The sequence below is a fragment of the Hyperolius riggenbachi genome, chromosome 4 (genome assembly GCF_040937935.1).
Source record: "Hyperolius riggenbachi isolate aHypRig1 chromosome 4, aHypRig1.pri, whole genome shotgun sequence".
In the NCBI taxonomy this organism is placed as follows: Eukaryota; Metazoa; Chordata; class Amphibia; order Anura; family Hyperoliidae; genus Hyperolius; species Hyperolius riggenbachi.
The window spans coordinates 240488132-240513889 of record NC_090649.1 but is presented as its reverse complement, the minus strand read 5'-3'; the positions used below and the strand labels follow the sequence as shown (position 1 = coordinate 240513889).

At 41.8% G+C, this 25758-nt stretch overlaps 1 protein-coding gene across 3 annotated transcripts in view; it reads left to right on the top strand.

Moving 5' to 3' along the window:
- Positions 1-25758, top strand: part of FILIP1 (filamin A interacting protein 1) — a 236118-nt gene that overhangs the window by 68048 nt on the left and 142312 nt on the right. The window contains exon 1 of one of the 3 annotated variants that reach the window (XM_068281506.1): positions 20024-20103. The exons of the other annotated variants lie outside the window; for them this stretch is intronic. The gene's annotated coding sequence lies outside the window, so the exon portion shown is untranslated. Of the gene's footprint in view, positions 1-20023; positions 20104-25758 lie in introns of those variants that run through there. 3 annotated transcript variants of the gene reach the window in all.

Sequence of the window (25758 nt, the reverse complement as noted above, 5' to 3'; positions counted from 1 at the left end):
CCTGAAGTTAGGACATGAAATTAAAAAAAACACCTATACTACCTGATCCGCCCAGCTCCGCTGGATCAGGTAGCATAGTTTTTCATCTCCGCCGTTCTCTGCCATCTCCGCCGCTCTCTGCCGCTCTTGTCACCTTCTGTCATTTACTTTCACTTTCATGACCTCTGGGGTCTTGACGCTGAAATGAGAGCGAGCTGCTCTCTTAGCATGCATGGAGGCGGGGGAGTTGCAGGGGGTACGGCCAGGGAGAGAAAGCTGCCCAATGGCAGCTGGGGAATGCCTTCAGGAATACCTGGGCGTTTTGAGCAGGGAATCCCTCTCCTCTCATTACACTTTAGAATAGTGGCTATCATTGTCACTAATTTCAGGTGGTGACAGCACGGTGGTGGGGGGGCGGGTCAGAGAGTGGCGTAGTTGGGGGGGGGACACAGTGGTATGTCATGTGGCAGGGAACATGCCTCAGTATCCCATCTGCACCCCCTCCCCCCTCGCACCACCTCCAGTTCTCTTTAAGAAAGATGGTAACTTTAACACCTAAATGGGCATTGCTAATTAGCATAACTAACGAGGCCTGAGTAGCATAACAATGAGGGTTGTAATTGTTTCAGATTTGGTAGATTTGGTATGTTTTAATTGCTGAAACTCTTCTGGATTCCCAGAACAATATTCTGACTTGTAAAGACTCTAGCTGTACATTAACAGTATAATTAGGCTACGCCACTCTCATAACTATTATAGAAAAGGTTTTCTATGTGGATTCAGTGAGTTTGGACAATTAGGTTATATCTGGACTGACAATATTTTTTGTAACCTTTTTAGCCCTATTTTAAAAACAACATGATCACTGTATCACTGTACAGTATATGACCTATCTATTTTTTTCTGGTGTCAACAAAGCTAAGATAGGCTTATCTTCATATTCTCAAAGGGGACAAGCTGCACCTTGCTTGGGCACCAAAAAGGGCCAGTAGTGGTCCTAACACCAGGAGCACTGTAGCAGCAGTTTGTAGCTAGCTTCTGGTGTCACTGATATTGTCAATTAGTTCTAATGACTGATTGCAAACTGCTCCCTGAACACAATTTCTAGTTTAGTTAATAGACATGTCACAGCTGACAGCTTGCAGAATTATACTTTAGATTTTTATACTGTACTGCAAAATTGAACATTTTGCACTAAGTGTACAATGTGCCTGAATTAGGGCTTCAAAGCTAAAAAGGGACTTATTTTTACTGGAGAGGGCAGTTAGGGATTTTGAAGATAGAGATTTAAGAATCTCCTACTGCCGCCCTCCCTCTTTTTCTGTTCTTTTTTCTTTGCCTCACCCGACTCTTTCCCAAACTCTGAATATGCACTGCGCTCTTTATACTTTGACAAAATGCAAGATAATTCTGGACATCATTCCAAATTTCTCACTCAATACACCACTAGCAAACAACATGTAATGTAGTAGTCTGATTGGCTTGATCTACCTGCCCAGGCCATGACCAGATATCTCTCCAATCACCAGTGGAAAGTGATCCAGCAAACACATTCTAATTTGCCTGTTATTAAGCGTCTACCTGGGTGAATTCAGATCTAATGGCCCATACTCACGGGCTACAATTGTCCCTAGTCGCTAGCACACGGGAGCGTGTGCGCGACAGACCGGCGACAGCTCGTCGCCGGGTCCCTCCGCATACACACTGCGGAAGAGGGATTAGTGGTACGACGGAAGCTGTCGCTGACGTCCCTCCCCAGCAAACACCCCCCCCTCCCCGTCAGAAGCTTTGTGTGATGGCTATAGGTTTCTGTCGCTAGTCTGCATACACACACGGACTAGCGACAGTCGTGGCGAAGTTGCGGCGGCAGCTGTCGCCAGGCGATTGACCGCGCCAATCGCCTGGTGACAGCAGCGAAGAGCGAAGGTTCGGGGTGCGCGCGCCATACTCACGGGCGACCTGTCGCCGCAACACGCGCGTGCCATGTAGTTGCGGCGACAATTGTAGCCCCGTGAGTATGGGCCATAAGCTACGTTTGCTCTGAGGTATGTGAATAAGTGGTTGTCTGATTGCATGCAGCATTCATGACAAGTCCCGGACAGCCTGAGTATAAATGACTGCTGTTTCAATATAATCAGTAGAGGGCTGAAATCTTTTCAACAAAATAGACAATTTTGAAAAAGTCTATTTTAGGTATCACTTTTTGATATCACCCTAGAGATTCCTGAAGAACTTTAAAAAGGTTCTTTTGTGAATGAGGAAAAAAATAAAAAGTGGTTTATGCATAAACTATTAAACATCCTTCTAAAATAGTGTAAAAAGTTTTTTTTTAAAAAAATGATTGGTTTCATCAATACAACATGTATTGTAAACAGTGACCTATGAAGGACTGGGAGGCTAATCCATTTGTTAGGGGTGTTTTTTGTTTTATTTTCTTTTACAGCCATAACTGCTGCCTACATAGTTTTCAGTGGTATAACCCACTTCTAGCAGGAACAGCTATAACAGCTGAGCTTGGCTGAGCTGCTCAATATGTGTTTACATTGTTGCTAGGCAACCTGACCCCGTGCAGAGACTCATTTTGTAAAAAGAGTCATAAGCTGCTGGGAGAATCAGTCCCATCTACACCATATGATTCTTTTTCAGATTCGATTCAATTTGATTTGATTCATTGATTTGATTTGATTCAATCTGACATGTCTGATTCATGATTCGATTCAATTTGAATCGAATCATGAAACGGACATGTCAGATTGAATCAAATCAAATTGAATCGAATCTTACAAAGAATCATATGGTGTAGATGGGACTGATTCTCCCAGCTGCTTATGACTCTTTTTACAAAGGAGTCTCTGCACCGGGGTCTCATTGCCTAGCAACATTGGAAACACATCTTGAGCAGCTCAGCAGAGCTCAGCTATTAGGGTTATAACAGCGATTCCTGCTAGAAGTGGGTTATACCAATGAAAACTATGTAGGCAGCAGTTATGGTTGTGAAAAGAAAGTAAGAAAAAAAAACACCCCTAACAAATGGATTAGCCTCCCAGCCATCATCCATCACTATTTATAAAACATGTTGTATTGATGAAACCAATCATTTTTAAAAAAAAACTTTTTACACTATTTTAGAAGGATGTTTAATAGTTTATGCATAAACCACTTTTTATTTTTTTCCTCATTCGCGAAAGAACCCCTTTAAAGATTTGAAAATACCTTAGTAAATCAGGACCCTAAAGTAATTGACTCAGTTACAGAGTGGGGGCTCTTCAAGGTGCTGAACTTGTGCTGAGCCTCTAGGCACACAATTGGCCCCCAAGATTTAAATAAGAAATAAAAAAAATCTATCTATCTAACTATCTATCTATCTATCTATCTATCTATCTATCTATCTATCTATCTATCAACTTCAGTAATGGTGATGGTACTACCTGACTGCTTCAGCAATGAAAAAAAAAGCAATTAACCGGCCCATCTCCAGTAAAGGAGCAGACATTATTTGCCCATTCCCCTTACCTATTGAACAAGTTTATAATTAACACTCACTATTTGTTGTTTTTTTGAGGACCTTTTTATAGTAGCAAAATAAGTACTAACATTTTTGGTTTAATAGTTAATTTGAATAGTATTTATCCTCAGCTACCACTTTTTTTAAGTTGTAATGACTGTGCACACACTTAAAACAGGCCTATTGTGTTCCAGGAAGTGAATTTCCACATTCATTGTGAAGTCCAAGCATAATTCCCAGATGTAAGGTTAGATGATATCATGTACCCGGATACAGGACTATTGGTATAGATCCATGCGTGTGTTAAACAATGCAGCCTTGGTTACCATGTAAATATTATGCGGATTTAGGTAATCACCTTATCATTAGCTTTATCAGTATATTTTTCACTCTTCACAGGAAGGTGTCTGTTGTAATGACACATTTCTTGTTTAGACATGTAGTTGTGAGTTCCAGAAACACAGTTTTTTTCTTTGTAATCTGTATTTGCATGAACTTCACCCAGTTAAAAAAATAAAGATTTCTAAAATCGTTTGTTACTGCGGTCACATCTAAGATTTAGTACAGGGAATATGTACTTGATTGTGACTTCAACAGACTTGCTAAAGTGAGAGGGATGTGGGGAATGTCACCTTTATCACTTATTAAACAATGCTTGGGGTAATTTGTCCTCTTAAAACAGAAGGTATCTGTGATAATTCAATGTTAAGAGAGCAACTGTGGTTATCCACAATGCACCACTACTGAATATGCAAATGATATCTTGCTTTTTAGTAGGAGGGCTTTTCCGTCTCTTTTAGTCCCCTATACTTTCTGTTGTACTGGTCCAAGCCCTATCCCATAAAGCCATATCAATCCCTGCCATGTACTGAGGAGGACCAACAGTCTGAAACAGGCTGTCTGCATGCTGGGTTGATGTGGCACTGTAAAATTTAAAAGCTATATGTTTGCTATACACCAGCGGTTCTGGATGTAAGTCTGGCTACAGGGTCATAAAGAGATACGTTACATACTCAGTAGTGATGCATTGTGGGTAACCACAGTTGCTCACTTAAAGGGACACTGTAGGGGGGTCAGGGGAAAATGAGTTGAAGTTACCCGGGGCTTCTAATGGTCCCCCGCAGACATCCTGTGACTACGCAGCCACTCCCCTATGCTCCGACCCCGCCTCTGGTTCACTTCTGGAGATTCAGACTTTAAAGTCTGAAAACCATTGCACCTGTGTTGCCATGTCCTCGCTTCCCCTGATGTCACCAGAAGCGTACTGCACAGGCCCAGTATGGTCTGTGCCTGCACCATGCGCTCCTGGTGACATCAGGGGAAGCGAGGACATGGCAGTGCAGGCGCAGTGGTTTTCAGACTTTAAAGTCTGAAATTCCAGAAGTGTACCGGAGGCGGGGCCGGAGCATCGGTGAGTGGCTGCGTGGGCACAGGATGTCTGCGGGGGACTATTAGAAGCCCCGGGTAACTTCAACTCATTTCCCCCCGACCCCCTACAGCAGGGGTCTCAAACTTGCGGCCCGGGGGGCCATTTGCGGCCCTCGATACAATATTTTGTGGCCCTCGCTGGCAAAAGCTTTCTTATAGTTGCTTCAGTGCTCCCAAGTAATCCGCCGCATCCCCGCCACTAAACGAGGGCTGCAGAGCCCCAAATCGCCCGGGGGGCAATCTGCTGGCATTTCCTGGAAGGGGCAGAGCTTTTCAGCTTCAGCTCTGCCCCTCCTGACGTCAATCGCCGCACGGATTGCCGCCTCTCCCCGGCCCTCTCTGTGAAGGGGTGGGCAGAGGCGGCGATGCGCCGCAATTGTGAAATTCCTTATGCGGCCCAGCCTCATCCTGACTTTGCCTCCTGTGGCCCCCAGGTAAATTGAGTTTGAGACCCCTGCCCTACAGTATCCCTTTAAAGCTGAATTATTGCAAATACCTTCTGTTTTAAGAAGGCAAATTACACTGAGTGTTGCTTTTTAGTAGGAGGGCTTTTTTGTGTCTCTTTTAGTCCCCTATACTTTCCTAGTGATTTTTCCTAGTGGGTCATAGCCCCCCACCCTTTTCATACCTATATAAAAGCACAAAAACATTTGAAAAACTCCTTGAATGAAAATGACAGTAGTAAAACCTATTATCCACACTGTTATCCAGTTTAATGAGCACCCCCCTGCCCCCGCCCCCCCACAATATGGGACTCACAATGGAATCCATAATGCCATCTTCAGAAAGTCTTCATAGATTAGCCTCATGCTAGTTATAGTCTTTCTTCATCACTAGCCCATTGCAAACTACAGTATCCCCAAATCCAAATTTGGGCAATGACCTCAGTGGGGTCGTCAGAGTGGATTGGATTAAACACTAGACCACAGGGGACAAATTAGTTAAAAGTGTTTATTAAAGGTGAAATAGAGTTTACTACTAAACAATGTTTGTTTTCCCCTACAGGAAGTGATAATATGGAACCAGTGGTTGTGTTGTCTGGGCTAGGGGGAAAGACTCCAACTGGAGCTGTTGTAGTGGGCCCCCAAAACAGCATGAACTAAACCAGCTCTGATTTAGTTCTGATTTAGTTCCCAAACAGCAACACTACTGTTCACTGTTTTTTCCAGCTTTCATAATGTTTTAAATGCACTTTCTATCACACACTTGAATGGGTAAGCACCATCCCATATCCTGCAGAAATGGTATTGGATGTGCTCTGACACTAGAAAAAAGACCAAGAGAGGCCAATCAGGAACTCCATCACACACTTGAATGGGTAAGCACCATCCCATATCCTGCAGAAATGGTTTTGGGTCAGTTCCATCATGTTATTTTTGGTTCTGGTATTACATTTACTATGCATTTCTTCTCTTCTCTCTGCAACCACTTAGGCCCAAATATCTGAATACATAAAAGTCCCATAGGAGGGTGGGTATATGCATATACTTTTTGCACAAACTATTTTTGTAAAGTATTCATACACAATCAAGTGTGAGCATTCAGGAGTAGTATTTTTAGGTATCAGGTAAGAATCACAATTTTCATTCCAGGGTTCATCATATAAAGAAGAACACTGAACAAAGATTCTGCTTGCCAGGATTTGACTGCAACTGTACTTAAACACTTTTTGCACAATTGAGATTTGTTTCTGCTTTTTTTCTTTTCTTTTTATAGCTATAAATACAGGATCCATTACATCATGTCTTTTGAATATACACAGTTTTAAGACATAGACATCATGTTTCTAGGCTTCATGGCAGAGAGACAGTTAGATGTGATGAGGTAGTGCATTCCAGAGATTCCATACATAGTGTAAAGCACATGAGAAGTGCTTCATGGAAGACAGGAATGGGAAGAAAAGAATGACAATATACCTGAAGTCAAATTACAACCCTTCCTCTATTATTCATTCGTACAACTACATTTCGAGGTGGGCCAGCTGTCACTTAACTACTTGCCGACTGGCGAACGCCAATGGGCGTGGCCGCGGCGGTAACCCCAGGACCGCCTAACGCCAATTGGCGTCAAGTCCAGGGGCTCTGTTTTGCAGGAGATCGCGCGCCGCTCGGGAGACTGTTAGATGGCGAAACCGCCGTCTAAACACATAGTACAGTGCTGCGATCAGCAGCAGCGCTGTACTGGGGACAGCCGTGTGACACGGCTGTCCCCCTGGGGCACTAGAGAGCGATCGGCTCTCATAGGCAGAAGCCTATGACAGCCAATCGCCAGGATTGGCCGGCTGGGGGCGGAGGGAGGGGTTTGTTAAAAAAAAAAAAAGAGTAAAAAAGCACAAAAACACACAGATAAATATTTATTTAAAAATAAATAAACTACTGGGGGGCGATCAGACCCCACCAACAGAGAGCTCTGTTGGTGGGGGGAAAAGGGGGGAGGGATCTCTGATGTGCTGTGTTGTGTGGCCCTGCCGCTTGTCCTTAAAGCTGCAGTGGCCATTTTAACAAAAATTAGCCTGGTCTTTAGTGGGGTTTACCACTGTGGTCCTCAAGAGGTTAAAGAGGAACTTTAGTGACATATACAGGGGCGTAGCAATAGGGGGTGCAGCGGTAGCAACCGTATCGGGGCCCTTGGGCCAGAGGGGCCCCGAAGGGCCCTCCCTCAACTACAGAATTAGCTCTATATTGGTCCTGTGCTCATAATAATCACTTCTATAGATACTTTGAATAGTAGTAATTATTAACAAACTGTTCCCCACCCTCTTCTTGCACCTCTGACACTGTAGTTGCCATTGGCAGGTTTTGGTGCGCTGTATCAATTGTTATGTATAGAGTGCTTGGGGGCCCCAATGTAAAACTTGCATCGGGGCCCACAGCTCCTTTGCTACGCCACTGGACATATAGTAGAATGCAGTAAATTATTTAGGATACTCACTTATAGTAGCTTTCCTGGTTTCAGCATCAGAAACACTTCCTATATCTATATAGGAAGCACTCTAAGAGACTGGGTATATTGACAAATTTCAGAATGTAATTCAGGGATTGCCCATTGTAATATCTGGGATTTTACAATGGGCAAATACTGCCTAAATAATTTATAAATGAAAATGAAAAATAAGCATTTTGAGTCATTAAATTATTTTCACTACCGTTCCTCTTTAATCTAACCGTTTGTAAGGCTTGTCCGACAGTTTATTGTTAGCAAGCACGCTATTTATATCACCCTTACTGACTGTTGATCAGGAACAAACACTGCACAGGCACGTTGTTAAAGTGAACCTCCGGACTAAAAAGCTACTCAGCAGAACTGGAAAGGCTTGGTGTTTCTTTAACAGTTTCACAGCATCAGAACTTTGTTTTTCTTACCCAAGCCTCATTTTTAGCTGCTTTTTTCCCCTGATACTGTGCAGAGCATGATGGGATTTCCTATGTTGTTATTCACGTTGCCTAGCAACTGGGAGAGGTGCTCTGGACACAGGACAGTTGGAACTGTGTCTCATGCTCCCTGTCACCTCCTTTCAACCAAAAAGATGGCTGCCATCATGAAATCAAACATTTGCCTGTTCTTTTAAAACAGTGTGGGTAAGAGATTATATTACCCATCTATTTTAATTAACATAACTAATGTAACTCAATGACAGTATGTTTGTTTAGGCTGGAGTTCCTCTTTAAGCCATAACCAAGCAGTATATGCCGTTCAGGCTGGGTGCGCACATAACATAAATGAAATGATGCGTTTTATGTCAAGTTTTATGTTAATGTTGTGTGCGTTTTTGCTGCATTTTTGGTGCGTTGCGTGTTTTATAGCAGATGTGTTTTTCAAGCGTTTTGCGGTTCTCATATACAAAACGCATATGCGTTTTGTATGCGTTTTCATGTGTTTTCATAATTTAAATTTATGTGAAAATCACTAAGAAGACAACATGAAGCGGAAATACATAAAACAAAAATATTTTTGAGGGGAAAAAAACGCATATAAAAACACATAGAAAATGCATGAAAAACTCAAACCATTGTGTTCTAATTGACTTTATGTGCGTTTTTGATGCGTCTATGAATATTATGCGACAAAACCTGCATTTTCAAAAACGCACGCATACAAAAGGCATATGCGTTTTTTCCTGCGGCCCATAGACTTCCATTAGCGGCAAAATGCAACATTTTATGCAATGCTAGCGTTTCTGCTATGTGTGCACCCAGCCTCAGTACAAAGGGGAGGAGGGGGGGTGGTTGGCAAATGAGCAAGAAATACCCGCAACTTGGGAGACGAATGAGCACACTGCACTTGCTTGTCATGCACTGTTTATTGATCCACCATAGCAGCCAACCCATGCCAGGTTTCCAGCCAAGACATCCCAGAATGGCCTAGTATCCCCTAGCATATATATGAGGCTGTACAGCAGAGATCCACCAGTACATTCTGCCTCAATGATTGTAAGCCTTTGGCATTGTCCCCCTCACCCCCCCCCCCCCCCCCTAACTGTGTCCTTCTTAATCTTGCAACTCCAACAATCACACCCTTCTCATGGACTAACTCAGACTTGATTTGTTGGGTCTCTGTAAAATCACATGATTCTGCATCTTATACCCTGTTTGCATGTATAAACCTTGTGCTATGTTGTATAACCATTTGCTACCTCTCTGTCGGTCACCCCTTGTTTCCATTGTATGTATCACTATTTATTGTCCAGCGCTGCATAATATGTTAGCGCTTTATAAATACAATAAATTATAATAATAATGTCCATTACACCAAGTAAAACGCCTCATCTTCAGAATTATTTTGGATTTGTTTCTCAGGAAATGTACTCATTTAATGTGGCTAAGGCCTATCAATGTTGGTAGTATAATGGCATAATTTGCTTGAGTCAGCACTGGATTCGTTGTTCCTGATTCTCTGTCCCTATTTCTCTCTCATTAAAAAAAGTCTCCTCATAAACTTCTAAGGGTCATGACTATGACAGAATTTAATGATTTCTAAATATAAAAAAGATTTTCCCACCCGTCATTTCACATCTGTTATCTGTTGTGTACAGAGAGTTTAATATTAGCCCATACCAAAGGCATTTCCTTTTCTCAAATGACTGAGGTGTAACCTAACCTGTATCAAATGTGATTAAGGTTATGTGGCTGGCATCATAATCTTCTGCAGCTGACAAGAACATCTCATCACTGAATAGCCCAAGCACACCACCGCTTACAAAGCATAAAAATAAAAGAGTGTCAGTAGACAAATTTCAATATCCTATCTTATACTGCAGCACTCATTCACCTCCTCCCAGTTATAGGCATTGCAGGTCTGTCTCTCTCCACATAATTTAGTTGGTTGGTGGTGGACACTTCTTGGAGGCCCCTGTAGATGCAGGGGCCCTGGGGCAATTGTCCCTATGCCTTTATGGTAGCACCAGCCCAGCTTGCAATAGAGAAAATTCTCATTGATTCATGTGTACCACTGAGAATCCTCCCTGTTACTAGGTAATATTCACTTTAATTTTTTTTGCAAACCACCAGGAAGTCACTATCCTCAGGAGGATAGTGACATATTGCAAAAGGATCTGGATAGGATGGCTATATGAGCAAATAAATGGCAGATGAAATTCAATGTTGAAAATTGTAAAGTCATGTATTTTGGTCGTACCAATGGTCTAACACCATACAAAATAAATGGGATACAGATGGAACATCAAACTTGGAGAAGGACTTAGGAGAAATCATTGACAACAAGTTAAATAATCGTATTCAATGCCAAGCTACTGCAGCTAAAGCAAATAACATTTTGGGATGCATTAAAAGGGAAATAAAAACTTGAGATGCTAACATAACATTGCCCGTTTAACCTTCCTAGCGTTCTGGACGAGCTGAGCTCGTCCAGAGACGCCGGAGGTCACCGCTCAGGCCCGGGAGGGCCGATTTGAATAATTTTTTTTTGAAACACGCAGCTAGCACTTTGCTAGCTGCGTGCTTCTCCGATTGCCGCCGCTCGCCGCCGATCCACCGCTACCCGATGGGAAAGAGGGCCCCCGCAGACAATGTGCACAGCCTGGCCAATCAGCGCCAGGCAGCGCTGAGGGGTGGATCGTAACTCCGTCGATGACGTCAGTCCGATCGTCGCCATGGCGACGGGAGAAGCCCTAAAGGAAATCCCATTCAGAACAGGATCTCCGGACGGGTCTTCACACCGGCGGCGATCGGAAGGGTGGGAGGGATGGAGCAGGGAGGGGGTAAGCATGTAGCTAGCAACAGGCTAGCTACATGGAAAAAAAAATTAGGTAAAAAAAAAAACCTCCCGCGGCTGTGTGCAGCACGGAATCAGAACGCCAGGGAGTTTAAAACTCTCTAGTAAGGCTGCATCTGGAATTCAGTTCTGGGCATCACATTACAGGAAAGATATTGCAGTTTTAGAGCAGGTGCAGAGACAAGCAACAAAACTGATTAGAGGGATGGAAGGTCTCACTTACCAAGAAAGGTTAGATAAACTGGGCTTATTTAGTCTGGAGAAAAGACGCCTTAGAGGAAATTGAATTAAAATTTATAAATACATCAGAGGGCAATATAAAAGCTGTATTCCGTATAAAGGGAAGCAAAAAGAGCAATATCCTCTAAGGTGTGCCACAACACCCACATAGACTTTATATCAGTACAAGGATATGTAGATCAAAAATATTGAAGAAACTTGAAAAATGTATATGCAAAAATACAAAAAGTCTTTATTAACCTCCCTGGCGGTAAGCCCGAGCTGAGGAGATCTCAGCCCCTGGTGGGGCGATTTTCACCATTGAAAGTGCTGTACGCACAGCTAGCACTTTGCTAGCCGCGCGTACAGCTTGATCGCCGCCGGTCTGCGGTGATTGCCCGCATGCAGCGGCGGAAGAGGGCCCCCCGCCAGAGCCCTGCGCTGCCCGGACCAATGAGTTCCGGGCAGCGCTATGGGCTGGATCTGAGGCTCCTGACGTCAGGACGTCGGCTGACGTCCATGACGTCATTCCGATCGTCGCCATGGCGACAGGAGAAGCCAAACAGGGGAGCGCGTTATATACGCGTTCCCCTGTTTGTTATTGTTGCCGGCGACGATCGAACTAGAGGGACACATGCGCCCTCTAGTGGAGTTTCATGTAACTACCACTCTGGTAGCTTTACATGAAACATAAAAAAAAAAATTAAAAAATTTGGATTTCTGCAATTTTTGCAGAAAAAATAAACCGCCAGAAAGGTTAAAGACAACACTTGTACAATAATATTCACAAAAAGTAGCCTTCAAGGAACATATTCCATAGCAGAGAATGGCAAACATGCAGCAGTCCCCCCCCCCCCCCCCCGCGCGCGCCCTCTATTCAAACAGCTCTGCCATTCTTGAGTCCCGTGCACGTAGTGCTTCCGTTTCCATACTAACAGTACGGAGCTGATGTCACCACTGAGGACATCTTGTAGCCAAATTGTAATATTACATCCCCCTTTTTTTCAGTTTATCATCCCTAGTTACCTTTTTTTTTTAATTAACACCTGACCTCCCACACTCCCCTAAAGTTACCATTTTTTTTAATTTTTTTTATTTAAAAAAAATTACAAATAGAAAAAATACATAAAAAGTGACCTTAGGGACTGAACTTTTTTAATATGTATACAAAAACTGTATACTACAATTACTTTATAAATTATGGGCTTGGAATTAGGGAATAGACGCAAAACTTTAAAAATGCACCTTTATTTCCAAATAAAATATTGGCACCATACATTGTACTAGGGAAAAAATTTTAACGTTGAAATAAACGATACAAATGGGCAAATAAAATGTGTTGGTTTTAATTACGGTAGCATGTTTTATTTTTAAACTATGATGGCCGAAAACTGAGAAAATTAATTTTTTCAATTTTTTTCTTATTATTCCCATTGAAACCGAGTTAGAATAAAATAATTCTTAGCAAAAAGTATCCCCCAAAGAAAGCCTAATCAGTGGTTAAAAAAACAAGATATAGATTGTTTTGTTGTGATAAGTAGTAATAAAGTTATAGGGGAATGAATGGAAGGAGCACTGACAGGTGAAAATTGCTCGAGGTGAAAAGGTTAACAGCAAGATTAGTGCAGTTGTAAATATTGAGGCGACCACGTCAACTTGTTTTGGGATAGACCCTTTGTCCGGCCTCCACTTATACAGACAAATCTGTATAGTTAACACACGTTCATAACAGACATCTGGACAAGATGAAGCCAGGTAAAACCACTCATCCAATTTTCAAACACAGGAACCGCATATGGCAGGAGCTGAAGCAAATACATTTTTCAAGTTACTTCAATATTTTTGATCTACATATCCTTGTACTGGTGTAAAGGCAATATGAAAGCTTGGCAGATGAGCTTTTGTTCCTAGGCTTTTATAAAGGACTAAAGGACATGATCTGTGCATGGACGGAAAATGTTTTATCCATTTATTTAGGAAAAGGTTCTTTACAGTAAGAGTGATTAAAACATGGAATGTATTGCCACAGGAAGGAGTTATTCTATATCTATATTATATATATTTAAAGGGGGCTTAGATGCTTTCCTTGCATTGAAAGACATCCATAGCTATAATTACTAGGTAATTCCTGGTGGTGTTGATACAGAGATTTTATCTGATTGCCATCTGGAGTTAAGAAGGAATTTTTTCCCCTTTTGGGGCTAATTGGACCATGCCTTGTAAGGGGTATTCACCTTCCTCTGGATCAACAGGGATATGTGAGGTGCGGGCTGGTGTTGTACTTTATTTTCTTGTTGAACTCTATGGACATACCGTATATCTTTTTTCAACCCAAATAACTATGTAACTATGATTCCTGGTCTCTGGGCAAGCAGCGAACAAGTGGTGACAAGTGGGGACAGCGTAAAGGATGAGAAAAAAGGGGGTAGTACAGGCTGATGGGTAGTGATTTGGGTGGAGGCACTCTCTGGCCACTTATACTGGGGGGAACTCTCTGACTACCTATACTGGGGTGGCTCTCTGGCTAGCTATCCTGGCGAGGGGAGGGGCACTCTCTGGCTACCTTTACCAATTTATAAGTTAACAATGTACCACTTTGCTTTTAAAATACTAACATAATCAGACCGCCAGGTAGGTTAAGTACACACCAAAACAATTGTTCCAAGTTGTTTGATCCAGAAATCTAAAGTGAGTGCAGGTGTCTTCCAATGCCTCCGGCCTTTTCTTCAGTGATTTGCAGGTTACATTATGTTACCTGATTATTATTATTATTTAGTGTTTATATAGAGCTGACATCTTACGCAGCGGTGTACAGTATATATATTGTCTTGTCACTAACTGTCCCTCAAAGGAGCTCACAATCTAATCCCTACCATTGGCATACGTCTATGTATATATCAATTAACTTATCTGTATGTTTTTGGGGATGTGGGAGGAAACCGGAGTGCCCAGAGGAAACCCACACAGACACGGGAGAACATAAAAAATACTTTCAGATAGTGCCCCTGGCTGGGATTCGACCCGGGGACGCATCGCTGCAAGGCGACAGCACTAACCACTACGCCACCATTCTGATGCCTTTTTTGTTATACAAAAACCTCAAAGGTAGTTCCTGCAGTGGGGTTTCAGTTATACATGCAGCAGAGGGAAGCAGTACATAGCATTAAACAATTATTTAAATGGTGAACCTCCGAGGCTGGCAAAGCTACCACAAAATCAATACTGTATTGCCCAAGTCAGCACACATAATATCTGTGCAGATCCATACTCAAGCAATCTCTCTTACATTACATTTGTGACTAAAGGGGGAAGTAGTTTAGATTTACTGGGAGAGTACAACCAGCAGTATGTTGCTGAGGAAATAAGAAAGTGCTGCAGCAGGTATTTCTTATTTTACAAAGCCTATGTTTTTAAAGTTTTACATTTGTTTTATGTATAATTCATTTAAATGTATGTTCTATTAAATTCATATGAAAAGCTGTAAACAAAGACCCGGAACCCGCCTTAATGTATCCATTTTTAAAAAATGCCAGTTGCTGGGTTTTTAAGCTGACCTCTGGCAGCTGTAATAGTTTCTCAGTCACACACTTGGAGGAAGAATGTGAAGTGAAATCAGAACACCTGCTTGGCATACTTGTTCTCGTCAGTGATTCAAAAACTATTAAAGCCTATATCCAAGCAGAGATCTAAAAATATCATCTAATAGCTGAGTAATCAGAGGGCTCAGATGTCACCTTATTAGTGAAATGATGCTTTTGCAGCTAAAAGCTTCATATTTGGATCTCTCGATGAGTCATCGGTTTGAAGTAGTTTCAGGCTGTGTGGGTGGGGCTGATGGAACTCCTTGGACTGCATCATCCTGCTATTCAGACTTGAAATGGCAGGCACAAACTGCTTCTCTCTAAGAAGACTGCAGCCTATAGCACAGGTAGACAGTTGTGCGGCAAATGGTCAATGGTTGGGTTACTGACCAGGGAACCCCAAAAGTAATTTATTTGGCATCAGCTAATCAAGTTCACCTATTCAAAGATGATAAAAAAGTAATTTATTTTAGTCAAGAGTATCAGCAAAATAACCAGGCCATTGGTGTTTTAAAACATTGGCAATGATAGCCAACTTCATCTTACTTCATATTTACGTTTCAGGTAGTATATGCTTACCACAACCTAAAACAGAGACCCACTCATAATGCTCATAATTAACAGAGGATCTGTTTACATCCTTTTGGATCTGTTACACTAAACGGACCGTTTTTAACGCCAGTGATAACAGGCCCTTATACTGGCAAAAGAAAAAAATATTTTGTATAATCATATTATACACTGGTTTATACTTCAAAAAAGGAACTTACAGATTGTTTTATCCTAAACGTTGTTATTGGTTTTGTCATTACATCAGCAACCATTGTTCATAGGACAATGCTCAAGAATAATCTTGCCTTTGCTTAGAACAGATCTAAGGAAATATGTTATATAAAAAAAGTTTGCATCTTTCACGGCACACTGGATTCTGTGTGAGATCTATAGCACTTCAGCTGTTTTCAAAGATTTTTACTGGCTCATACAGCCCTTTACTGCCTACTTTATGTAACTGCACAAGATATAGACTCTCTTTCATGGGGCAGCCAATGCTATATATTCAGCTTCACAAAAAGACAATTTAATTGTGGGTTGTCTCTTTGACCTCTGGGAAATCAATAGACCAATTTTAGTCAGGCTAAACAATATCCTGTTGTGTGTCTCCTATCATTTTGGTCTGATATCCGATTAGCATCACTATATGCCTCAAACCTTAGGATCGCCTTGCATGTTCTGTAACATGGCTCAAAATTAAAGTTGCCTTTCAAGTGTCTCATTACATGTTTGGCAGTAATCCACTGTTTTGCATTTGGCTTTAAAAAAGTGACGTGAAGTCTTGTATATGTGGCTACATAAAACAAATTGCCTATGATGTCCCATACTAACTCTATGTTATAAACGTTAGTAGTCCGTGCTTAAAGATTTTTCTGGTGTCTAGATAATTCACCTGGTATGAGGGACTATCTTCCTGTTGTGCTGGAATGCAAAATATTCTGATCCAAAAATGTCCATCCTTTAAAGATTATGCTTCATCCTTGTCAGTGAGATATATGGAGTTTGTCTACAACAACTGTTATAACACCTGTTATGGATTACAGCAGCAGACATTAATACAAATGTCCATAACTTTTTGTAGTTTACTTGCCATTGACACAAAAGGTTAAGAGATAGGCAACCTTGTACAATAATGCCTTTTGGTTTTCTTCTGTGAATTTCCAGAGGAGAAACTGCTGACATATATCAGGATTCCCTTCCTTCTGGAAGTCTGTCTCCAAACTGTGTTCACTTTATTTAGCACTTCTTCATTTAAGAAACAACCTCCCCCCCCAACACAGCACTGTCATGTGGCTCCAAATCAGTGTGAGCTCTGTATAAGAACATTTGGGTTGATGGAGTTCACCTGCCAGCTTTCTATCCTTCAATTTTGAAGTGAAAGGAAAACCCCCACTCAGCCACCCATGCACCCAGTGCCTCATTGCTAGTCTTACGGTTTCTTCTCATGCTGCAACTGCTGCCCTACAGATTAGTGGGCTTAGTCTCCTCCATCAGTTTTTTGGCATGTGCTGTTTACCCAGTGCCACATGACCGGCCACCTCTCTTATTCCTAAAATGCCATCCCCACTTTGCATGACCATGTGACAGAGAACATGCCACTGTGGACAGAACGTACTTCGCTGGATTTTCATTGATCTGCGCATGTGCCTTACCGCTATTGACTCTAATGCAATTGTGTGCTGAGCGATGCCGCACATATCGCTCGGCAACACACTGCAGTCTGCACTTCATTTCATCTACCAGTACATACTACACTATATTTGGCTCTTCTTGGTGTCCCTACTCTGTGTTCTGCTTCAATCTTGTTATGGTGAAAGACGGGTAAAAGTCACTCTTTCATGCATAAGGCTCAATGTGCAGTAAATGTGTCTTATCATAGATGCATTTCTCGAAAAGATAGTTGAAAGAATTATCATCTTGCTCAATTTTTCCCGAAAATTGGGCACAGTTCCCAAAAATAAAATGCTGATCATGACTACTAAAATCATGCAAACTACCTACTGGGATGGGGAGGTAAGGTTCTGTAACATCTCCTGGTGCCAATATCTAAATTATACAGGTGTGGGGCTTTACTCCTGAGTAATTCTAGCTGAGAGTGTGCATATCGTTAAGGCTACTCTGCAAAAGGGTGGAAGCAAAGCCTACCATCCAATCGCAGACCACCCTTGTCCCATCATGTTATGGACAAGAGTCTCCTCTCCACCTGTGGTGCCCAGGAGGAGGTGGGGATAATAGCAAAAGAAGAACTTATGGTGGGATCTAGCAGCCCTTTTTCATCCTTCTAATCATTTACCATAAAGAGTAAGTAATAAGAAGTCACAAAATATTTTTTAAAATAATAAAACAATTTAACAATATAAATAAATGATAAAAATGAGTTTCTCTAAGCTCCTCGCTTCTGTATTCTTCCTTTCTTATTCTTTCTTCTGATCGATTTCCTTTTTTTTTTTTTTGGTCTTCTGTATTACCCTTCTTCTGCAATTTTATTTCTTCTTCGAATCTTTAATTATCCTTGTTTCTTGTTTTCTTCTATTTTTTTTTCACTAGGTTTTTATTACAAAAAAGAAATAATAAACATATATTTATTATCAACAGTTCCAGTAGCAATGGATGTTTATCAATAACCTTGCTCCTTTGCAGCCCACTGCCCACCCTCACTGCATCTTGCCCTAATTCTGATTTGGAGTCTTGTTGGCGATACATTTGATTTTCCTGGTAGTTCTGAAATTTAGTATTATAACTTCTTGCTAAGCTTTCCTATTTATTGGTCCATACATTTTTAAAATGAAAAGAGCCCAAAAGATATTGTCAAAAAAATAAGTGGAAAAAAATGATTTTCTTTTTTTTTTCTAGTTTCTTCTCTATGATTTTTTCTTCACATCTATGCTTCTGTATACTCCCATCTTCTTTTCATCTGTGTATTTCTTTCTTTATTAAATCTTTTTTTTAATAATTATTATTTCTAATTATTCTGCCTCTTTGTTGTCCTTCTTTTCAGTTGCCAGCAGACCCATCAGAAATACAGGTTATTTTCCTGCTAAGGCTACGTTCACAGTGGAAGCTCCGTTGTGTTCCCTGTAAAAACAGAAATGCAACATAACGGAACAAAAAGTCACACCACACATTATGCTACCTTTAGGTTGCATACAGTGAAGTACACAGCCATTTAAAAGATGCAAGGAGTATGACTGGGTTGCGGTACACTCCCCCGCTGTTTCCCCATCGCAGTGGCCATTAATCTCAGTGAGATTGGCTACAGTACCCTCGGTGCAACGCAATGTGTCGGAAGTGTTTCGGATGACGCAGAGGTGATGCAGACTCTGCAGTGTGTTGTCGAGCGGTACAAGCAGACACATGTGCAGATCAATGGCAATCCAGTGACATAATTCCTGTCCAGCAGGGAGCACAATACTGAATGGGGGACAGGGCTAGCCAAATTACCCTGTTGCGGAATTTTGTCACAGGGTGTATGATATCCAAAATGGTGTGATTTTCCTGCGGTGGACTCTCATGCTGCAGGAAAATCGCAATGTACCATGTGTGAAAGTAGCCTCATCTAGGCCTAGTGACACATGAAATTAAAACTCAGATTCCCAAACTCAGTCATACTCCTAGCATCTGATCACATCTTCTTGTCACCATAGATACAGCTGCCATTACAAAATGATCACCACAATAGCAGCTGGATGGCTGCTACAAGTTTCAGTGATGCTTGGGATGAGAGAGTTGATGGGAACAGCTCCCTCTACAGCTTTAGAACCTCTATGCGTGTGCCCAGTGATAATGTGGCCTTTTATGTGAGCTAAAGTTGCACTATGCCAAGGTAATTTAGAAAAAGTATACAATACCTTATGTCTAGCCATTCATTTTTGTTTGTTTGTTGTGTTTTTAGATGCTCAGGTTTAAGGGTTAAAAATTCTCTTCTGTTAAAGTGAACTAGCCATTGTTGGACTGGTGCAAAAAAGAATCTTCAATAACTCCTTAGTGTTTTGCCATATAAGGATTGTAAATGCATCTAAAGCATATGTGCTCTGTATAACAAAGACTTAAAACTGACACTTATACATACTCCAAGACAAAAGCAGAACTGTGTACATAATGAAGTCAGAGTAGCACTATGGTTAAACAGTAACCTATTAAACCTCAGATTGCTTTTCAAATCCATCAACTCAACAATATGCAGCTTCTGGAAGGTCACAGACCCTCATTCATATAGTTACTGTCTGTACCATAACTCTTTCGTGTCCACATCACTCTCAAAAATTGTGAAAAACAGTGACAACGACAGGCTGAAAAATATTTACACAGCGTAAAACAGCCACAAAAACATGACGCCAATCTCTCATGGGACATAAGATGCCTACTGCAGAAATGATTAACACTCACAGCATCATGCTGTTGTTCACATTCTCGATGTAGTCTCAATACTAAACGTCTGCATACCATGACCAGAGAACAATGATTGAACACATATCACAGGGAGGAGGGCTATAATAGTAGGTGTGGCAAAGTGTGCTGAAACACAAAGCTCTTCTAGTCAAAGTTAGATGAAGTTCAGTGAAGGTGAATACTGTGCAGACGACAGGGGAAGCTGGATATCACATACAGGTAAGCTTCTACTACACTGTCACTAGTTCTTTAGGGTTCAGTTACATGCTGTATATTCTGTGCAAATATGTCTGATGATGGAAAAAGTAGTTGCATGTATAAAATACACAGTCCATACTTATCAGGCATTGACAGAGCAAATAAAATGAATAAGCATTTCCTGAAAAAGGGAAATGCCATGTAGCTTAACGTCTGATTACGCCTAGATTTATAGCGGAATGCCGGGAAAACATACATCTCCCTGTGCAGCGTATTAAACAAGCACTTGTCTGCATGAGAGTGTGTCGCTGAAAATGGTCTTAATAATTTCCTTTACAACTGGAGGCTGGCCAGAAAGGATGTAGCCGTTTCTGACAATCCCAGCAATTTTATCATCATTCTATTATGCGTGTTAGCTACATCTAAGCAACTGTGGATGAGAGCATGCTGTGCAGCTGTGTTACATTTTAGGTGCACATAAGAAAACTAGCCCTTGCATATTGGTTGTGAGCTTCAGCTTGGCTGTAAAAAGGAAGACCACAGAAATGAACAACACACACCAGACTTTCACTTTTGATACAGTACTACCTTTGGTGCTGGTGCAGATGTTTCACTTTTATTATGGGAAAACTGAATGATTAAATGATGTCACAGAGGATTTTCAGCAAGCTGGAAGATCTCAATCACTGACATGATGTTCTCCTGTGCTGTGCACTACAGATACTCACTAATGATGCTGCAATCATTTATGTTACTAGAGATTTTTGGTTAAAAACAAAAACTGTGCTACCAAATAGGCAACTAACTACAACTTAAATTTGAGATCCTCTGTACTGATAGCAAACCTACTGTTTGTCACAAATCAAAACAACTAAAAACACAAACAATGTGTAGTTCACACCGAAAATTGCTAAGTGTAATCGCAAATGCTTAGTGCTTTTTGTAGCGATTTGCAGAAGCTATTCCTGGCATGTGCCTAGCGATTTTCTATTTACTGTATGCCAAGTGATTTTGGAGTGTTTTCATATGTAGTTCTTGTGGCAAAACATGAAGTACAGCTTGACTTGGAAGTGAATAGCTCTGTTCAACAGTTTTTAAATTTTACAGTTACAGCAATTCTACAGTTTTCCTATGTTTCACATTGAGGTTTAATTGCCTTCAAAATGCTACCCGTTCTGTATTTGCGAAAAAAAACAAAACACATTGCACTGGTGTGAAACAGCCCATAGAAAGACATTAGCCAAGCACTTTTGAAAGCACTCAGAAGTCATCTTGGTGTGATCCAGTCCCAAGTCTGTTTCCAGCACAAATCCCTGATACCTCTGTTTCTCAGTCCACCATAGTCATCTGGTGTTCAGAGCAGGACAATTTAGGATTGAGCTACTAAAGCTGGCCATACACTGGCTCGATTTGCCGCCGTTTCGACAGCAGATTCGATCAGTGGGATCGAATCTGCTGCCAATCGTTCGCGCTAAACGCACCCGCCGATCCGATTTCCTCCTGAAATCGGATCGGTCCGTCGATCGCGCCGTGCGGGAAATTACCGTCGATCGCCAGCGGGTAGGGAGCGCGTCGCTAGCGGCGGCCGATCCGATCAGGTATACATTACCTGACGCTGGCTCCCGGGCATCTTCTCCGCGCTGCACCGCTCTGTTCCTGCTTCCATCCCAGCGTACATGAACTTCCTGTGACACTCCAGTGACCAGGAAGTTCATATAGAGGGCGCTCTATTTGAACTTCCTGGTCAGAGAGTGACACAGTGTACGCTGGGATGCGGTGCAGGATGCTAGGATGCGGTGCAGCACGGAGAAGAGGACCTGGAGCCAGCTTCAGGTAATGTATACGGGGGGGGGGGGGGGGGGGACAGGCAGCAGGAGCAGCTCAACAGATTGTGATCGGTTTCAGGCTGAAATCGATTCACAATCTGTTTGCAGTAAAGGCAGCCATATGATCCCTCTCTGATCAGATTCGATCAGATAGGGATCTGTCAGTTGGTCGATCTAATGGCAAATCGACCAGTGTATGGCTACCTTAAGACTTTTATACTCAGCTGAGTACTTCCTTCAGTGACTACAATTGACAATGGTAGGGATTAGATTGGGAGCTCCTCAGGGGAACAGTTAGTTACAAGATCATATACCATGTAAAAGCTCTGTGGAAGATGTCAATACTATAAAAATACTACATCTTCTTGTTATAATACTTTCTGAATTACACCAGTGGCAAGTACACCACTCAGGTGTTCTGACTTTTCCCTAATTTTCCTGATATGCAGACTCATTAGAGTAGGATGATTAGCAGGGGAAGATTTATCAAGACCAGTGCAGAAACATTTGGAGCAAAAGTGAAGCAGTTGCTTAAAGTGATCCTCCGGACTAAAAATCGACTCAGCAGCACTGGAAAGGCCTGGTGTTTCTTTAACAGTTTCACAGCATCAGAACTTTGTTTTACTCATACAAGCCTCATTTTTAGCTGCACAGAAGAAAACTGCCCGGGCTTTTTTCCCCTGATGCTGTGCAAAGCATGATGGGATTTCTGATTTTGTTGTTCTCGTTCTGCTGTTTTTGTGCAATTTTTTTTTTTTACATTTTGAATTTGACATTTGAAGCCTAGCGCGTGCAGCTGGGAGGGGTTATCAGGACAAAGGACAGTTGGAACTGTGTCTACTGCTCCTGGTCACCTCCTTTCAACCAAAAAGATGGCTGCCCTGATGACAAAGATGGCAGCCCCCATGAATCACAAACATTTGCCTGTTCTTTTAAAACAGGGTGGGTAAGAGATTGTATTACCTATCTATTCTAATTAACATAACTAATGTAACTTAATAACAGTATGTTTGTTTAGGCTTAAGTTCCCCTTTAATGCAGCCAATCAGATTTCAGTTGAAGAAGGACACAAGGAGTTTGATTTGTAGCATAGGGCAGCTGCTCCACCTTTTCTCTAGTTTTCATTCTACTGTTCTTGATAAATGAGGCCTACAAAGTATTTTATCATGATGTGTATTATTATGACCAGGAAAGTAACATTCCTTGTTTAGCTATAGGTTAAGATGGCAGCCTCCATAGCTTATGATAGGTGGACTTTAATGTGCTCAATTCCTTTTCCCATACTGTGGGAAATGATTAAACTCGGCTTTTACAACATGAGAGACCATCTTAAAATGGTGCAGGAATCTTTCTTCTTCTGCTTGTACAATAAAGCTGCAGAGAGCTTGCAGAAGAAGCAAGAGGGTATAGCAATTTTCAGGTAGCACTGGGGACTGCACATTGGAGAGCACACAGGTGAGTATTACAATGCAAGGGTACAGTCTACAGAACCAACCAGAAATGTATCCAGGTATGGCTGGCAGTTGATTTTTAAGATTCACACAAAGTGTGCAGTCCTGACATCTAATCTGGGGGGCCAATGGTAATAATAGCGGACTCAGCTGAGCCCTTAGCTATCATTTTAACACTCTACTAGATATTAGTATGATGATCAGTCTCTGCTGAGCCTTGAGCTATCACTGGCTCACTTCACTAGATATTAAAGAGACTCTAATAAAAAAAAAGTTCCCCTGGGGGTACTCACTTTGGGAGGGGGAAGCCCCTGGATCCTATAGAGGCTTCCCCCATCCTCCTCCGTCCCATGGTGGTCAGGCTGTGCAATATATTTACCTTTCCCTGTTCCAGCAGGGGCACTGTTGCGGCTCTCAGCTTGGAAATAGGTGGAAATAGCCAATCTCAGTTGGGTCCGCTCTACTGCACAGGCGCAGGAGACTTGCACCTGTGCAGTAGAGCGGACCCGACTGGGATCGGCTATTTCCGTCTATTACTGAGCCGAGAGCCGCTACTGCGCCTGTGCTGGAGCCGGGGAAGGTAAATATTTACACTGCTGCCGTTTGAAGGGGCAACGAAAGACCACTGTGGGACACAGGAAGACAGGTGAAGCCTCATTAGGATCCATAGGCTTCCTCCTCCTGAGTTGAGTACCCCCCAGGGGATTTTTTTATAGTTACAGATCCTCATGACCGCTGTTTGCTGAGCTGAGCCCTGAATTATTGTGTTATCATTCTGTTACATATTAATAGTATTATTTACAATTTTGCTTCCATTTCCTGGTTAGCTAACAGGCTGTCTCAGCTACCATTTGTTTATTTACTGTCTACCTTGCATGTGTTTGATTTGATCTCATATCTCTTTTAAAAATAAGCTGCTTAGGCTTCATTTACACTATATGTGTTGCATTCTTCAATAATGTAACACATCAGCAAATGCAAGCGCACTACCCATGTAACTCAATGTGGATGTTTTTAAATTTGGACTTTCACAGATTCCATTATCTCAATACAATGTCCACAGTGCATTTTGGGGCAATACACACAAAAACACCTGTGCACTAAAATAATTGATTGAGTGTACTAACTATGTGAAAGCTACAGTTGATTTCTTGCATGTTGCAATACATGGGCATTTTAATGCATTCATACAGGGTTGCTGCTGAGGTAGCGGAACATGAAGTTAGCTGTGACGTAAACTGTCTGTGGCTGGGATACAGAGCTGGAGGCTGGGCTGTTATTATTATTATTATTATTATTGATTTATAAAGCGCCAACATATTCCGTGGTGCTGTACAAACATGGGATACATGATACAGACAATGGTGTACACTAATATACACGATACATTAGTGACAAAATACAAAAAATGATACGGCATACAGAATACAAAATACAGCAGTGGTAATGACAGTGATAAAAATAACATGATGAATAAAATGTATAATGATTTCCAAGACACAAAAGGGGGAGAGAGCCCTGCCCTTGCGAGCTTACAATCTAAAGGGAATGGGGGGAAACAAGAGGAGGGGTAGTATACGATAAAATATATAAAGGCAGTGTGTTTTAGGATACCTAGTAGGAGTGCGATTTGGTCTTAGGACAAAGGGAAGTGGCTTAAGGTAGCGCGTATGCTTGTTGGAACAAATGAGTTTTTAGAGAGCGTTTAAAAGTAACAAAGGTTGGCGAGTGACGGATGTGTTGTGGGAGGGGATTCCAGAGAAGGGGTGAAGCGCGTGCAAAATCTTGTAAGCGTGAATGTGAGGAGGTGATTCTAGAGGAGGACAACAGAAGATCGTGTGCAGATCTGAGTTTGCGATTGGGTTTGTATCTGGAAATTAGTGAGGATATATACCGGGGAGAGAGATTGTGGAGAGATTTGTAGATTAGGGTTAGGAGTTTGAACTGGATCCTCTGGTTAATTGGCAGCCAGTGAAGAGCTTGACAGAGAGGGTCAGCCGAGGAAGATCGAGACGAAAGATGAATGAGACGAGCAGCTGAGTTCAGTACCGACTGGAGCGGGGCCAGTTTGTTAGAAGGTAGTCCACAAAGTAGTATGTTGCAGTAGTCCAGACGAGAAATTATAAGAGCATGTATTAACATTTTGGTTGTGTCTTGAGTGAGAAAGGGACGGATGCGAGATATATTTTTGAGTTGGAGATGGCAGGAGCTGGTTATGGTGTTAAGATGAGGAATAAAAGAGAGAGAAGAGTCGAATATTACCCCCAAGCACCGTGCTTTGGGAACTGAAGTTATAGGAGTGTTATTAACATTTATAGTTATTTCAGGCAGAGAGGTGGCCAGAGAGGGTGTAAAAATTATTAGTTCCGTTTTACTCATATTAAGTTTTAGGAAGCGAG